The following is an 18,078-nucleotide window of genomic DNA, read 5'->3' on the forward strand; positions in this document are numbered from 1 at the left end:
AGTTTGTCCAGGAAGTTGCCCAGCGCCGGGATGCCCTCTTTGAGGCCCTTGCGCTTGCGGGTCTCGGCCACCACTTCGGTGGATGGCATCAGCATGCAGGGTGACGTCGTGAATGTCAAAGCGCATGCCATGTGCTGGAGGCCTCAAAATTTCATAAAAGGAGAAGATAAGCTGTGGGTACCATCAAAATTGATAAAGATTCGATTTGAACAAGAGAGACCTCTTAATTAGAGGAAGTGATAGTTCATCAACCAGCATGAACATCCAATTTAAACTAACTTGTACCAGTAACACATGCCTTTTCATTTAATCAGATAATAGCTTGCCAAAAAGGAACATCCCCAAAATTAGTCTTGGGGAAAGGTTTTTGTTTTTGTCTTTTAGGAGAATGAAGGTTAAGGAATCTGAAGAACACTGGACAAATGAGACAACTGAAGAAAAGGGACAAATCATCTATCCCAGGAAACAGAGTGAAACGGCGTATGGGTATATATTATCTAAAAAATTTTATGTCTTCCTAAATGTTTGTTTCTGCTTTTCTCTAAAGATTTAACACTATTGGTCTTCTGTGAGAACACAAATTGGAGCCGATGGTTATTTAAAAAAGATGCAGAGGTGGGGTTAAGAGGTGGAAGTGGATTTGAGAGGAGTTAGGGAGAAGGATGGGGAGTGGATATAGTATGAAATTATCAAAGAGTTAATAAACTATTTTTAAAAGAGGAAAAACCCTGATGAACACAGCAAAGAAAATACACCTGACAATTCAAACACCGTTTTTTACCCTTTTAAAACCCGTATTTGTTGTTGGGCTTTTGTTTTGTTCTTAACACCTTGAATGTATCATCTATTGTCTTCTGTCTTCATTGTCTCTGACAATACATTAGTTTTTCTCTTTCTAGTTTTAAGATTTATTTCTTTAACATATATCTGTATTTTTCAAGTGGTTATGCATGGTAATAAATGAGCTAGTTGTGCCAATTATTATTTTAAAATCAAAATGGTAAACTTTTCAGTTATTTCTTCAAATATTTTCTTCATTTTGCTTGGACTCGTCCCCTTGTGTTCTTGTGTGTATTTTATGTGTTTCATGTCCTTCAGTTCTCGGAGCCTTCACTCATTGTCACCCATGGTCCCTCCTCTATTCTTATCTAGATTACATAGTCTCTAGTTACCTAACTCCACATTCTCTTCCGTCTGTCACTTCAAATCCGTTGCTGAGGGGGGCAGTGGTGGCTCAGTGGTTATGAGCACCTGCTGCTCTGTAGAGGACCCAAGTTCTATTCCCAGCACCCTCAGTGGGCAGCTCACAGTTGCTTGTAACTGCAGATCCAGGGGATTCAATGCCCTCCTGTCCTCCACCCTGGCACATGCATGTGCATACACACTCACTGGCACACATGAAGGCACACACACACACACACACACACACACACACACACTTTAAAAGAAAAGAAAAAGATTTTTTAAAAACCATTACTCATTCTAGCTAATTATTTTAATAATCTTCATTTTCAATTCTAAATTTCTATTTATTTTTAAAAATAAATTCCATTTCTTTATTTTCTATTTGGTAAGACATTGCCAAGACATCTCTACTTCTTTATACTTGGCTTCATGTGAACTTTGGAACACACAGCAGTTGTCTTGAACTCTGCCTATTGATTCTGACCCATGAATCTTTTTGAGAGCAGTTTTTGCCAACCTCTTTCCCCTTACATATGGCTCATCTTCTCTTTTGAATCTCGTATTTTTTTTTTTTTGTGCAGAGCCGGGCACCTCAGAGAATACATGCAGCAATTCCTGTTCCTGGTTCGGCTTCCCCCAGGGCTTACTGTTTGTTTGTTTATTTGTTTGGTGATTTGGTCAGACTATTTCACTCAAGTCTGTCACCTCTGAAGTGTGCAGCCTGTGATGTCACCCGGGAGAGACTACAGCCCCTGGGGCACGCAGAGCCACCTTGCAGTGACAGTGGCTGTCTCTTTTCCTATCTGTCTGCGTCTTCCTCTGTTGGTATCACACTCAGCTATGAGCTGCCTCTGACGCTGGTCCATTGCTCTATTGTTTTTGACAAGGCCCCTGGGCATAAATTGCTCCACAGTCAGTTCCAATTAAATTCATGCCTGTTTGCGGGATTGCTCTTTGGGGGCTTGCCTAGGAGTTTTGTTCCAACCTGGGAGAGACTCTGGCTGCCTCTTTCCTTGGCTCTTTCTGGTGGTCTCCCGGCTGGTCGGTAGCTCAGCAAGCGTGTGGTACTTTGGGAGCTCAAAGCGCTTTGAGTTTCTTACCAGTGAACCCTCCACTGTTGTGACAGCACCCTGAGGGTAAACTTCCTCTCACTCTATTCCAGACCAAGTCCTTTCCAGTAGGGCAGCGCGGAGCTCTTTGTTCGTAGAGCCTGTCTCTAGCCCCCAGGGCAGCCTCTGCACTTCTGAGCGCTGGGCTGTTTCCCTTGAGTTGACTCATGCTTTACATGCAGGGCTTTGGGTGAAGGTGTTGGTGCATCTTCTTGCCTTGTCTCTGACGTGGAGCTGTTCCCCTGGGAATGCTGGGGAGAAGGCCCACACTACTGGTATGTGTCACCTGAGCTACCCAGCACTCCCTGAGTGGGAGATAGGAGCCCCGGGCCTTTCACCGACCCTGCCTGAAAGGGAGCACATCCTTGGCCTGCTCCTTGGTGGCCCTAGACTGCCCACTAGGGGTTAAGGGAGCTGCGTGTCCCTGGCTGTACAGGTTGGGAGCAGAGCTTCTCCGTCATGTTGGCTGGGTGTGTAGGGAAGGGCCACAGCTCAGACACCACTTCCACTGTTCTCCCTGCAGCTTGCTGGATTGCCTCTGCTAGGCTCTTGCCTTTGCTTAATGCCCTCTGGGCATTGCCCACACACTAACTTTTTAATCTGGAACCTGTCGTGGCTGTTTTCTGGGGCAAGAGATTACAGAAGCTGGTACCCTCTGTGGTAGTTTCAATGATAAATGTTCCCCCACCGACTCAGACATTTGAATACTTGGTCCCCAGTTGCTGGCACTGTTTGGAGAAGTTAGAGGGAAGTATAGCCTTCCGGGAGGAAATCTGTCACTCAGAGTGGGGTTTGAGAGTTTAAAGCCTCACTCTACCCCCGCTCTTTCTCCTTTGTACTTGTGACTGAGGATGTGATCTCTCAGCTTCCTGCTCTGACTGCCATGCATACTGGCCGCCATGCCTCTCCACCATGATGGACACTTATCCTTCTGGAATGATAAGCCAAAATACACTTTCTTTCATAAGGTACTTTGGGTCACGGTGTTTCATCACAGTAATAAAAAGGTAATCAATATACACTCTGTGTTTAAGCTTCCGAGGACAGAGCCCCTCACAGAACCCACTGTGCACTTGTAAAGGACTGAGATCCAGGAGGAAAACAGCATCTCAGTGACATCTTGAGAATGGCTGTGGTCACGAGGATGCCCCGGCTCCTTCACACTGGGCATCTGTGTGGGTCTCTCAGTTCTGCCCCAGGCTCCTGATTTTCTTTCTCTTGACCCTTGGATCTCCAAACACCGCCTCCCACTCTGAGCTGCACATTGGCAGGTGCTGTGAGCTGGGGCAGGGCTTGAAGGTGTGATGTGGAGAAGGAGAGGAATCCGTAGTGGTCAGACTGGAACAAAAGGGCACTTCTCTCACATATGACTTCTCCAGCCACCAGCCAGGGGCTACACTTCCATGGAGGACACACTTAGAATCTTCTCAAAAACCTTTAGGAGATAGCAGCTGCCAAGTTGTTACCTGCCACTGTTCTGTAGCACAGAGCATCTTCATTTAGACACCTTACAGTTCCAACACAGCACATGGATGAGAGTGTGGGACTCTCCAATCTGGTCACCCCATCCCCTTCGGGTGTCCACTCATTGGCAAGTGCAGGAACTAAGATGTATCCCTCACATTTTTCTCTTCTTCTGCTGTTTGTATTCAATGGAAAGCATTTTGAGGGGCTTATTTCAAAATCTGTTTGGGGGGGGGTCCATGTCTCTGTCCTGCTTTCCGTCACCCCTACCTTCTGGGTGGTGTCATCTCCTGCAGTTGCTGGGCCTCACTCATCTCCTTGCACTTCAGCCTCCCATCAAGCACTCCCATCACAGACAGAGAGCTTGTTCCTACTTAGGAATCCAGTCCTGCCTCCTGTTGCTTATAACCCATCAACAGCTCCTGTTGCTTTTGGAATGCATGTTGGAAGACTTGGCTTCACCTTGTCTCTTGCATTGTGTTGCAGGCTCTGTATACATAATTAATATATGTGCGCATCAGGACTTTTCTGTGTGCTGTTCTGTTTGCCTGGAACACTTATCAAGACACATTTTTAAAATTATTTATTTATTTATTTATTTATTTTACCTCTGACTAGGTACCTACTCTCCACCCTTCATATCAAACATCTCATAAATCCTGGGGACTAGAGGACACTGTGGATGTTAGATCTGGCATCTAGCACCCTGTCTGGTTTTCAGTTTGTTTGTAGAATTAACTTTACTAATGTTTGTATGTACTACTTAAGCTTAATTTTCAGAGTGCTTTTTTCCCCTTATGACATCAGCACTTAGTTCAGTGCCCCGTGTAGCTCTAACAGCGAGCTAAACAGTGGCTGGCAAAATGTTATAAAGAATAGTGTTGCAGATGCTTAATTAATACCTCCTTAGGAGAACAGAGGAGTGGACTAAGATGAGGAGTGCTCGGGGAGCACTGTCTGCGTAGCGCCCGGGGAGCACTGTCTGCGTAGCGCCCGGGGAGCACTGTCTGCGTAGCGCCCGGGGAGCACTGTCTGCGGAGCGCCCGGGGAGCACTGTCTGCGGAGCGCCCGGGGAGCACTGTCTGCGGAGCGCCCAGGGAGCACTTTCTGCGGAGCGCTCGGGGAGCACTGTCTGTGGAGCGCTCGGGGAGCACTGTCTGTGGAGTGATGGGGAGCACTGTCTGTGGAGCGCTCGGGGAGCACTGTCTGTGGAGTGCTGGGGAGCACTGTCTGTGGAGCGCTCGGGGAGCACTGTCTGTGGAGCGCTCGGGGAGCACTGTCTGTGGAGTGCTGGGGAGCACTGTCTGTGGAGCGCTCTGGGAGCACTGTCTGTGGAGTGCTCGGAGAGCACTGTCTGTGGAGTGCTTGTTCCCCCTGTAAGGTGAATTACAAGCTGAGGAGTCAAAGTCTTCACAGTCCCTTTGGAAGACAAGGCTTTATGATCTAAAGACCCAGGTGACCCTCAGGTTCCTTCTCAAAGCACATGCATGTCAGGACAGCTTGCTCCCTGGGATGGGACTCCATAGATGAATGCTGTTTTCTCAGACCACCTTCCCCAAGGGGTCCCTCAGGACTGTCTCTTTCTTTCTTCTTTCTTTCTTTCTTTCTTTCTTTCTTTCTTTCTTTCTTTCTTTCTTTCTTTCTTTCTTTCTCTCTTTCTTTCTTTCTCTCTTTCTTTTTTTCTTCCTTCCTTCCTTCCTCCTTCCTTCCCTCTCCCTCCCCCTCCCCTCCATCCCTCCCTCCCTTCCTTTCTTTTTTTCAAGACAGAGTTTCTCTGTGTTGCCTTGGCTGTACAGGAACTAATTTTATTGAACAGGCTGGCCTCAAACTTGCAGAGATCCACCTGCCTCTACCTCCCCAGTGTTGAGATTAAAGGCATATGCCACTACCACCCAGCCTCCTGAAAATTTTCTAATGGGGACACATGGAGTTTGGGTAGCCATCTAATAGTCACTCACTTGACACATGGCTCATGCACTATGACATTCTGACTACCCCAACCAGAGACGCCTCTGAGGGAAACCCATGTGGCCTTGCTAAAGGCCACACTGATGCTACTTATCAGCTGTCCTGATGAACCACACTGACCTGCACCCTCCGTCCTCCTTAGCTGTCTGTCCCCAGCTTGTTTGTAGTGTGGGGGTGGAATTGATGGCCTCACCCTACACTGTTCTACTGAGCTATGCCTCCAACCCTGTCTGTCTCCATTTTAAGGCAGACTCTCAGGAGAAGGAGACAGGGAAAGAAGAGGCCAGTTAGGCCTTTGCTCACCAACAGCACCGATGGAGAACTGGAATTCCATGTTTACTCATTACTTTGCACAAATGCTTAAGAAATAACTTGTTGTTGTTGTTTGCACAGCTTGTTGCTGCTAGGATGAACTCTTTGTGCAAGGAAAGTTTCTCTGTCTTGGTTTTAGGACTACACAGGATTCTATTTAAATTCGCGTTTTATTTCTTTGTCTCAGACTTTGTATCTCTTCTTTTGGCTCTGGGTCCCCAGGAGCATGGGCTGCCTATTTACCTGTGTATCTCAGGTGCCATGGACACAGGTGGTGGGTGAGACATAACAGGCTGCTCAGAGGACTCCTGTTCCAAGGCCTGCCTGGTCTTTATTCTCTCCCCACAGGACACGAAGGACTCAAAGCTCTGTCCATGGTCCTGTTATAAAGCACAAGTACTTGATGCCTTTGTTAGGTCTTTAGCCTTGTTTGAAAGCGTCCCTATACAAAGTACAAACACTTGTCTATAATGTGACAAGCAGAATCTACAGAAGCCAGACTCATCTCTGGGCAGCAGGTACCAATGCCAGGGGGACAGCATTCCTGTGATGTGTGATCACGAAGACCAGTGTCTTGGATCCTCATGAATGAGAGTGTCACCCTCACCAAGACAGTGAGTGGAGAAGGTCTTTGGTCTCTTTGTAGATTTTAGAAAACTAAGGAGGCTGGGGATATGGCTCAGTTGGAAAAGTCTGTGCCACACAAGTATGAGGATCTGAATTCAGACCCCATCACTAGCACAGAAGTCGAGCAGAGAGATGCATGCCTATAACCTGTTATCAGGGAGGCAGAAACAGGAGAATCCCTGGCAATTGCTAGCCAGCAAGCTAGCCTAGCTGAATTAGTGGACCTCAGGTTCAAAGTGAGATCCTGCCTCAAAATGTGAAGTATGGAGTATTGAGAAATACCACCATTGACCTCTGATTCCACAGGCATGCATATACACACACATGTATTTGTACCCTCTCTCACACAAACTAAGAATGTAAAATGTAATGGCTCTGGAGATCCTGGAAAGGAAAGCGGATGCCGGTGGTGTCTGGAGTCTCAGTAAGGACCCTGTCTAAGGCTGTACCCACAACAGATGCTTGCTTCAACTCTTGTGTGACAGGAACACTAGGCATGGGGACACTGAGTGAGGGGTGCTCTCTTTATTACCTTTGCAACTCTTTCTGTAAATCTACACCTAATTGAAAATAGAATTTTTTTAAAAAAAAATATGTCTCTAAAATTGTTTTGGAAAGCAAATGAAAATTTGCATAATCTCTTCCATCATGGAAATCTGCAACTGCCGCCTTTGACCACAAGAAAAGCTTTTAACACAGGTGGTATTTTCAGCACAGCCCCTATTTCCTAAGTTCAGGAATAGGAAGGACAGAGCTAAACCCAAGACAGTGTTGTTCCCTCGCCTCCTGAGAGCCGGGGAGAGCCTTGAGGGTGTAATGTGAAGGAGGAGAGGAATCAGTAGTGGTCAGAGTGGAACAAAAGGGTCTTCTCTTCCATCTGACCTCCCAGCCACCCACGGGGGTCCACACTTACATGAGGGAGACGCCTAGAATCTTCTCAAACACTGCTAAGAAGTAGCAGCTGTTGAGTTATTCGTCGCTTAAGTCTCAGCGTGGATGTGTCGGCTCCTCAGCTGTCCAGTAGCTGGGAAGAAATTTAAGCTGAGTAGGAGGAAAAGAGTGAGAACCTTGCATGGTCTGCTCTGTGAGGAAGGGCTGCCGGGAAGGTGACAGAAGGTTCTGGGGATTAGGTTGTCCCAATCTCTAAGGCTGAAGGGCCACGAGGATTCCATATTGCAGCACAACTGTCAGCCTCGCTCATTCCAGAATCTGAAGTTGAGAAGTCCTGGGCTGGCTGCTGAAAAGTCCTTAGCTGCCCTGCATGCCCAGCAACGCTGTGGGAAGGCCCTTGGAGGAATAACTCCTGATGTATTTTGTGTCTGAAGGCTTCATGCAGAGTTGAAGAGAGCCGGTTCTCCCCAGGCCTCCTGGCACCAGCTAAGGGGACCACATCTGGGTCAAGGACGGCTCTGGGGCCTTTGTAGGATAAGTCACTTGCTCTTTTTGTGCTCTGTGGATCTCATTGAAGCATCTCCTTACAGAATGTTCCAGAGCCACTTTGAAAGCTCCCAGACCCTCAACCTGCTTCTAAATTTCAATGAAGCAATGCAGTCTCCCAGAACCCCATTCTCCTTCCCCCATCTATGTTGAAGCTTCCTGCTAGAAACAACCCCCAAATTCATACCCAAGTGAGACTTAAGGACAGGGCTTTGGGGGGACATAATTGAGCTTAGATAAGGTCATGTGGAGGCTATAACGAGTCTGGTGGCTTTATAAGAAGAAAATGAGACCAAATTGATACCCACAAACTGCCCATATCAGGTGATGATCAGACATGAGGTCCTCCCAGATGCTGGTATCATTTTCCCGGATTTCCAGCCTCCAGACTATGAGCAAGATAACCCTCTGTTCTTTACAAATGACCCAGTCTCCGACATTTTGTTAAGGCAACAGAAAACAGTTTAAGAAAAACACACATAGCAACAAACTCCAGGGCTGGGGAGAGGCTCAGTGGTTAAGAGCTCTTGCCGCTCTTGCAGAGGCACAGATCTGGTTCCTGGCACTCATGTGTGATGGTTCATGAGCACCTGTAACTGCAGCTCCAGGGATCTAACACCCTCTTCTGGTCTTCACAGGCACCCACATGCAGGTGCACCGACACACACAGACACACAGGGACATACATATATATGTAAGTAAAATTAATTGTAAAAAAATCATAAGACTTAAAACCATCTTTTGTCTAATTCCTTTAAAAAAACATTACTTTGTTTGCTGGTTATTTTGTGTTTGTGTCTTTAGATTACAGCAGGATTCCTCCTGGGATTGTAATGAAGCTTCCTAGATTTTCTTTGATTGCAATTTTCTAATATCCAGGTTTGGCTTAGCCATGTGTTAATAGCAAAACTCTGGGTAGAATTCATAGCTCTTAGGCCACAGTGAATGGTTCTTCCTAACTCCACATGCTTTTCAGTTACCCTGGCTCCCTGGGAGTATGTGGGGAGTCAGAGCATGGCTGTGAGCTCCAACTCTCCTCTGGACTGTAGGGTCAGCCTCACTGGCACACAGCCCACATTTTCAACATCCCAGCGCTGTCTACTTTGTGGACTTTACACCTGCATTTTGGGGTGGGAGCATATTTTTCTTTTAGAGTCCACAGCTCAATTCTACAAGAGATTTCCATGCAGAAGTCGATCCCAGTTGGAGTAGGATAACACGAGCCTGTGGCAGGAGTGATGATGAGCCTTGTCCCCAGAAGCACACGCATCAAGAGCTTGGAAGGTTGTGCTACTTCCTTGTCTAGGAAAATAGACCAAAACCAATACCCTGGGGTGACTTAAAACACAGTGTCAGTTGCTCTCTCTGGCTGTGATAAAACACCACAACAAAGCAATTGATGAAACGAGTTCATTTTGGCTTATTGTTTCAGAGGGTGAGAGTCCATAAGAGCATATGGCATGGCAGCAGGCAGCTGGAGCAGGAAGCCAGGCGATGACATCTTCAGCCACATGGAGAGCAGATTCATACACTAGAAATAGGAAGGGTTATAAACCCTCAAAACCTGTCTCTAGGGATGTGCTTCCTCTAGCAAAACTGCACCTCTTAAAGATTCTGCCCCACCTCCAAACATTGCCACTAAATGTTCAAATTCATGGGTGTATAGGGGACAATTCTCATTCAAACGACCACACATTGCAAAACCCATCTGCAGAGTATTGTCCCTTACGGAGATTTCTTTGGGAAGCCACATGCTCTAACCAGGTTGTGCATACAGGCAACATTGAGAATACTCTAAGATCTTGTCTTTTGTATTGGCCACAGCCTTCCTCTGTGTTGGCTCCCATCTTGGGCAATTTTGATCTTTCAAAAACTATAGTTGGATTTTGGGGACAGATAAGCCATTTGAAGCAACTCAGGGCTAGCGTTTAAAAAGAGTTTTGAAGGAAAGCATGGATGAATGGCCTGGGAGGCACTATCAAAACGGATCTGATGACTTTCTGGTGGGAAGTGTGGATGTGAGTGTGTGGTCATCTCATCCAGAGCTGCATTATAAACCCCCACAAATTAATGAAAAACTGCAGTCATTAGTTTCCATCTAATTTTCATGGTGCTTGAGAAAGACCAGCCCAGGCAGTTTGGGCTTGACTCTCTTGCTTAGCTGCAGCAGAACATTAATGGGTTGCTCTGTTTGAGGAAGAGATATACACTGGAACCCTCTGACTGTGCTGTATTTAGGGATGCTTAGGGGTATGTTTAGGGATTCACTGGAGACCCAGCTAGGGTGCCTGGGGACTCAGCAGGACCTCAAGGGACTTTTATGATTTATTTGGGCTGAGATGAGGCACAGGGGAGGAGGGTGGTGGCTGCAGTGCAGGAAAGTCTGGGCAGAAGACCCGGAGGCTTGCAAGAATATGACTCACTTAGAGAAGTGTGAAGGCTTTTCATGCCCAGATGCATAGAAACTGAGGGATATGTGTAAAGATTTGGAAGGGGTCTGACTTTGGAAGGACATGAAGTGACAGAAGGATTATAGAGAGACCAAATGGAGGTTAGTAGAGACTGTCACAGGGTTCAGGCTGATTCCCAAGGATGACGAGTGGCTGGCATTAGGCAGGGGTGACTCTGAGGGCTATGAAGGAGGTATATCTCCTGGTCCTCAGTGAGCGGAAGGAGGATCAGACAATACCCCAGGTTGTCCTGGGAGGCTGGTAGATGCAGGTCCTTCCTCAGTGGGAGAAAGTAGTGGGTGGCAAATGGCAAACGGTTCAAAAACCCTCATTTACTTTTGGATCTAGACAGTGGATAGTATTTTCTATTTCAGGAAAAACATTTTGTTTCCACTTTTAGATGATTGCTTTTTGTCACTGTCTAAGAAGCGAGTAATTTAAATAAAGATATTTACACTTTAAGGTTTTCTTAGAACTTCCAAACAGAGACATATGTGTAAATGCCAAACAGAAGTTTCCAGTCAAATCTTGCCTTTCTGATGTTTTCCCTTTGGGGAAACTTGACCTTGGTTTGTGGCTTTCTAAAGCCACACCTCAGTGAGTTCTGGGCTTTAGACTAAATGTCAACTATATCATAGTCTTGGGAAGGCCGGCTGGATTTAGAGTGGAGAGGCTCAATATGTCTCTTTAAATCTAAATTTTAGAGTCGATTCTTTTTTCTCCCCTTAAGTCAGTCCTATGCAATATTTGGGAAATATTAGAAATGAATTTCTTCTTTATTGGAAATGTGTCTCATAGTCACACAGCCCTAGGCACAGAGCACTTCTCTCAATGACTTTTGGACATCTTTATAACCTGGGATGCCTGGGACTTTGCATGAGCAGAGGAGATGAATGGCCAGCATGGTGACAGTCCCCATGACATAGATGTGGGAAAAGACAGCCAGATCAGCACATGACAAGGCCTGGGATGGTTACTAAATGCTGAGACAAGTCTCCATTTCCTGCTTGGCACAACATCTTGTCCCTCAAATTGCCACACCCTTTACAACCAACATAAGCCTTGTTGACACATCTGCTGGACCACCCCCACCTCATCTCCCTCCTGGACCCTCCTGGGTAGCTTCAGACCTGTATATTTTTGTGCCTCTGGGCATAGGCTGAGTACAAAGGATGGATCTGTTCTTTGCCCTGATGGTCAATACCACTTGAGGCTTTGTTGGCTTTTCCTAGTTTTTGCCATAATGTCTTGCTGTATTTGCACCCAAGCAATGTTTCAGTCACACACATAGAACATGCACCTTAACCACACTGGGTTAGAGCTAGGTTTTAAGGTATTGAAGTGCTTAGTTCTATCACCTGCTATCTTGAGAAGGATTCTAGCACCATAGCATATTGTCAGGAACAGCTAGAGAGTCAAGATTGTGATTGAAATGAGATAATTCAAGAGAATTAGACCTCTCAGAACATGTAAATGAGGGATTGTGAAGACAGCTGAGCTGGTAAATCACTGCCTTGCAAGCACCAGTACATGAGGTTGATCCCTAGAACCCACATTTAACAAAATCTGGGCATGGTGGGACATGCATGTCATTCCAGCACTGGGAATACTGAAAGGGACAGGACCAGGAGTTGCTGGCCAATCTGCCTAGCCTTGGTGAGTTCCAGGTCAATGAGAGACCTTGTCTGAAAAAAAAAAGGTGGACCTATGCATGGTGAATAGCACTCAATATTGTCCTTCAGTACATGAGATAGGTGGATAGAGAGAGAGAGACAGACAGACAGACAGAAAGACAAGACTATGTTCTATAATGACAAATCATGAGTCAATCCTGTCATGAAGTTATATCATTTTCTACCTTATAGACACCTTGGCAGAGCAGAAGCTGTCTGATTGGAATACCCAAGGCCACCCTAGGGCTTTCATCCAAGGCTCCAGCTGTCCAAAGGGACATGTTAACACGGAGAACTGTGAGTGAGACTAGCTTCTCAGGTTCTGTTGTGAGTGACTGAGAAGTCCAAGTATCGGTTCCCCATGAATGCCATCACTAGGCACTCTGAGTGGGGCATAGGCTGTGTCCTGGGTCCTGACTTAGGTTGCCTGTCCATGAGCACATTATGGTGCTTTGGCAGTTGTAGGAACAGTGGGACACTCTCATCCTCCTGCCTCATCACTTGAGGATGGCGAGACTCTTCCGTGGGACAGGTAGGGAGACTTCTGTAGAGTAGATGAATTGGAAGGGTCTGAAGGAATAGCCTCAGCCTCACTTGAAGCGAAAGCACAGTGACAATGACTGATTTGCTTGGTTGCAGGGAACCCTTGTTCCCTGTGGTTGGGATACCCACTACTCAGTGTAGCCCATGGTCCCGTAGCATCCACCTCACTTGGGAGCTTCCCAGAATGCAGACCCTTGGGCCCCAGCAGACCACCAGATGTCATGCCAGCAAGGCCACAGCTGCACAAACTGGTCTGACAAGTTTACAGTTAGGTACCCCAAGTGCAGTGCTCCACTGTCTTTGCCGTGGATGATCAGGACGCGGTGTCCCTAGACTCTCAAGAGCTAAGTGTCAGCACACAGGATGGACCTGCGGATGCTTCTTCTGGCAGCTGCATGGGATGCAGCACTGGGCACCTGTGACCACTCACAATTAAACCACTCCACTCTGAACAGAATTCAAGCTCCTTATCCTAGGACTAAGCGAATGGAAACTGGTGGGGAAGTAACGTCAAAGGTCAAACCCAAGGCCAGAGCCCAGTTTGTTGACTCATTTCCCACGTTTCTGCCACTCTGTCTATCAGAGAAGAGACAAGCAAACTATGTTATTTAGAGCCACCAAAAGCCCTTTAATAGTGCATCTAACAAAGAACAGAGTCTTATGGTCCATTCCATGGGCCACCCAAGGAAAATAAACATAACATTTTAGCTCAAAGGCTCCTGTGGAGGCCACTGTTGGTGGAGCAAATTTCCTCACTTGAGTGTGACATAGCAAAGTGACAGGAGGGATATTAGTTCATTCACAGCCTTGTTCTTGAAAAATGTGAGGAAAAGTCACTTCATTTTCAAGCATCTTGGGAGTGATTGCCCTTTCACAGAGAGCTATTGTAAGGACCTGTCGCCCACAGTTCTCTGTAAGGGTGACCTGTGAACTGAAAAGAACTGGGGGCAGAAGTCAATACTGTTGGGGAGCTTGTGGCAAGCCACAGGAAGAGGCCCAGAGGGAATTAGGTGGCAGCTGCAGAAGCAGGGTTCTCTGCATTCAGCTGCACCTCTGCCATTGGGTTCCTCTAGACTCAAATTCTAGGATGATTCAGAACTTGCCCTTGAAGAGGTCATTCCCCATGAGCCTCTGGGAGCTGCTCACTGTTGTTAAAGCTATCTGGTCCTGATAGGGTGGTTGCAAGTGTTACAGATCTGGAGGGAAAGGTATCCTGAAAGGGGGAAAGGTATCCTGATTTGTCGGGAAGTCAGGCTATACCTAAAACTGGGGTCCAGTGGGGGGATGGTCTCCCCGCAGGACATGGCACTCCTGCTCCTTTCCAAGAGAGAGCCATTACAGCTGAGTTCTGCTGTGCTCCCAAGGGAGTTTCCCAGCAGAGGTATCCATTTCTTCTCAGCTCTGGCTCAAGTTGTTAATTCTTCAGCTTCACTTTGCTAAGGGGAAATGTAGCAATGTGCTCCAGCTCTAGAGCGAAGCTGTTACTTCTTCTCTGCTCCCAAGGGAAACTCCCAACGAAGGTGTCAGTTGCTTCTGCTCTGCTCCCCTAAGGGAGCTTCCCAGCAGAGATTCTGTTCTTCACTGGCGAAAGAAGGTCTTCACCCAAAACTCTTTCAAGAGATTTGTTTTGGAAAGAGGAGTGGAGGAAAGTGGCTGTCTCTGTCAGGGTGGAGAAGGACAGCTCCCAACTGAACAGGCCCAGGGGCTTATATAGGGCTTCTTAGGGGAGGAGTTTTTCTAGGGAGAAGATTTCCGGGATGGGGGAATTGGTCAGATTTTGATCCCCTTGAGCTTAGACAAGCTTAGACTGGCTGGATTTTGTGCTCAGGGATTGGTTGGTTTTCCTGCTAGGGGATTGATTGGTTTCATGTTCAGTTGGTCAGGGGCAGATTTGATTCTGGTTTCAGGGCCCAACTGTTTCTTTAGCTCTGGTTTCAGGGCCAGGGTGTGTTTCTTTCACTGGCTCTGGTTCTATGGCCAAACTGTGTTACTTTGGGTCTGGTTCCAAGGCCAAAGTGTGTTTCTTTGACTTTGGTTTCAGGGTCAGGGTGTGTTTCTTAGGTTCTGATTTCAGGGTCAAAGTGTTTCTTTCACTGACTCTGGTTTCAGGGCCAGGGTGGATTTCTTTGGCTGGCTCTGGTTCCAGGGCCAGGGTGGGTTTCTTTGGCTGTCCCTTTTACCCCACAGTGGTGACTTGTCCTTTCTCTTGTGGAAAGGGCTTCCATCTTGGACTTAAGCTCCAGGTTGACCTGCAGTTCTCCTTTATTAATTCTCCATTTGAAGCTCTTCCTAAAAATCTTTGCACAACCCAACCCCTGTGCTGGGTGTAGGAAATGGCGGCTTTGCCTCCACTGTGATATAGGAGAGGTCCATCTTGATTCTTTGCAAGAGTTCAGTGAACTCTTTCAAAGCCACAGAGAATTTTTTCATTGCAAGATTTAATGCAGCCCGGGGTGCCCCATGCAATGCTGGGCTTAAGCTGTTGTCATTGACATTAGACAGCCAGCAGATGTTCCTATTGTATCAAGGGCATGGGCATTTGCTTTTGCCTGTGAAGACCTTCTTATAGATGAACAGAGTGGTCAACTGGGCCTGGGCATGTACCTTGATTAGTAGACTAGCCAACTGGGGTTGGGGATGTACCCTGATTAGTAGACTACCCAACTGGAGTTGGGGGAATATGCCTTGATTAGTAAACTAGCCAACTGGGCCTGGGGATTACCTTGGTTAGTAGAGTGCCTGCCTAGCTTGCACAAAGCCTTGGTTTTTATTACAAACATGACATTAGTTTCATTATCTTGTAGCATGATTGGAGTCCCAGCATTTGGGAAGTGGAGGTAGTAGTAGAATCATGAGTTCAAGGTCATCTCCAGCTATGTAGCAAGTTAAAGTCCAACCAGGACTCTGTCTCAAAATCAGTAAAGGAATGAATAAATCAAACAACTCAAGAGTTGCCAACTGGGCCATGCCTTATGGGAACCCACATGCTAAGTCTCTCTTAAGGGCTTCTTTAGTTACCCATAAAGAGAACCATCTTTAGCATGGTGTCCTGCATAGTATTCTTGATCAACAAGGTGCCATTTTAACTCCTCTTGGCAAGTAGAATCTGCCAGGCAAAGCCCAGGGCCAGCCATCCTTCAGGCAGAGTTCCACTATCTTCTTGTGTCATTTATCCTCACCTTCATACTAGGCTTTGGGGAAACTGCTTATTTGTCAATACTCAAGTCCACAAGTACATACCAAGCACCTTTCACAGTATGTACCTATTAAGGACTTGAGGACTATAAACGCCATGTAAAGCAGAGTGTCAACACATTTACTGTCTATTGTGAGGAAACCAAGACACATCACACTACATTCCACAGAAGACCTGCGGACAAACCTAGTGTGTGTCACTAACTGCAAGGTCAAGAAGTTATGAACTTGGTACAAGTCATCTAAACCAGGATTTGGAGCCTTTTACGTACTCTCTGAGGACCAGCTAGTAAAAATTTTAGGCTCTGTGGTCCAGATGGTCTCTGTCACAGGCACTCAAGTGTCCTGGTGTGAAAACAGTTTCAGATGATATGTAAATGAATGTGTGTGGCTGTGTGCCAATAAAACTTTATTTACAAAAACAGGCAGCAGGCTGGATTCAGCCCAGGTAAGGTTGCCAGAGTTAGCAAAGAAAAACTCCAAGCCTTCCAGTTGAGTGCAAATTTCAGAGAAATGGTAGACACATTTTTCGGCATGTCCCAAACATTGCAGGAGGTGCACACACACACAGGGTAGCTGCTGTTTTATCTGGCAGCCTTGAAGTCGACTGGCATCTGATTTGAATTAATGGATATTCTGAGCGGGTTTGTTAAAATGTTTGGCCTTGACCCCAATAATCTACAACTTGGGGAAATCAAAGCAATTTTCCAACAAAGGCTAGAAAAAAGGGAACTGGATCTCAGAGATGAAGGAGATTTATCCAACAGAGACTGGTCAGGGACAGTTGGCCAAGGATGAGGCACTAGGTTCTTCCAGGCTTGAGGTCCTCATGCCTGAACTGGAGGGTCCTGGAGGCACCAACAGTACAGGCCCTGGGCCTACATGCCCCTCTGGTAAGTAGTGTACCTGCACACAAGGGGGCCCTGGCCATCTTCCTCAGAAAACCCTCTTTGCCAATTGTTTGCTCACCACGTGTACCTCGTCTTCTCAAGGACAGCACAGGTTATTCTTGGAAATGGGCCAAATAAATGTTCAACCTTTCCACCATTCGGTAAGTCAGTTCTCAGCAAATCCCAGAAGATGAGGATGGGGCTTGGTGTCGCTGGCCTTGTGTGCACACGCAAAGCACACATGTAATTTAAAGATACCTACAGATTTAAATCATCTTTCTATCTCAGGTTGTGAGGCAGAATGCAATCAACCTTTTCACTCAATTCTAAAATAGCACGAGTGACCCAGGACAAGTGTCCCGGGGAGTTGAGACACAGATGTGGTGTCAGAAGGAGCGCTTGGTCCTAGCTCCCACATGTACTTGCCATCTGAAATGCCTTAGAGTCTCCCTTCCCTGTGACCACCCTGGGCATGAGTCATGTCGTCGTGTTCCTCACTGATAACAGAGATCGCCTAGCACAGCTTTGGGCACACAGCATTCCTACGAGTGCCTGGCTGGTGGGGCCGCACACAGCTCTTGATCTCCCACAAGCCAGTGGTGGGCAGCATGCACAGCATTCTGTTCAGGGAATCCAGGGAGCAAGATTCCCTGGGATACAGTGGCACTGACTGACCAAAGGGAAATCTCTGGAGCACATACAGCAGAGAATTAAGAGACAGATGCCAAGTGAGGGGTGGGTAGAGACCTTGGACTTGCTCATCATCTTCCATGGGCTTGTCACTAAACCAGCTTTTCAGGACACCTTGCCTTCTTGGAGAGGCGAATGTGTCACTCACCTAACTCCATGACGAAGGAAACACCAAAAGCAGTTCAAAAATCTCAGATAGCTAATACTTAAAACCCAAATCTCAATCCTTCCTTTCCTCCTAGATACCTACAACAGAGTCCTTTCGGATGTCCGGGGAAACCTTTAAATTTTAAAGCGCGTGGCAGAGGAGTGCTTGACCACTGCAGCCCCTTAGCAAGGTTTGAGCTTGTGGCTGAGTTTTCTATGGCTGTTCAAAGACAATCAAAGGCTTTGTCCACTCCAGAGATAGTGATGCTGGGGAATGTGAAACATTCGGACTTCCTTGTTTGACTTTCTGCCGGTCTTCTCTCCTTATTGCATTCTTCAAAGGATGAAGGGCACATTAACAAACTCCCCCAGTGGTGACAATTAGGGG

Source organism: Peromyscus leucopus, chromosome 3 (assembly GCF_004664715.2).
Source record: "Peromyscus leucopus breed LL Stock chromosome 3, UCI_PerLeu_2.1, whole genome shotgun sequence".
Lineage (NCBI taxonomy): Eukaryota > Metazoa > Chordata > Mammalia > Rodentia > Cricetidae > Peromyscus > Peromyscus leucopus.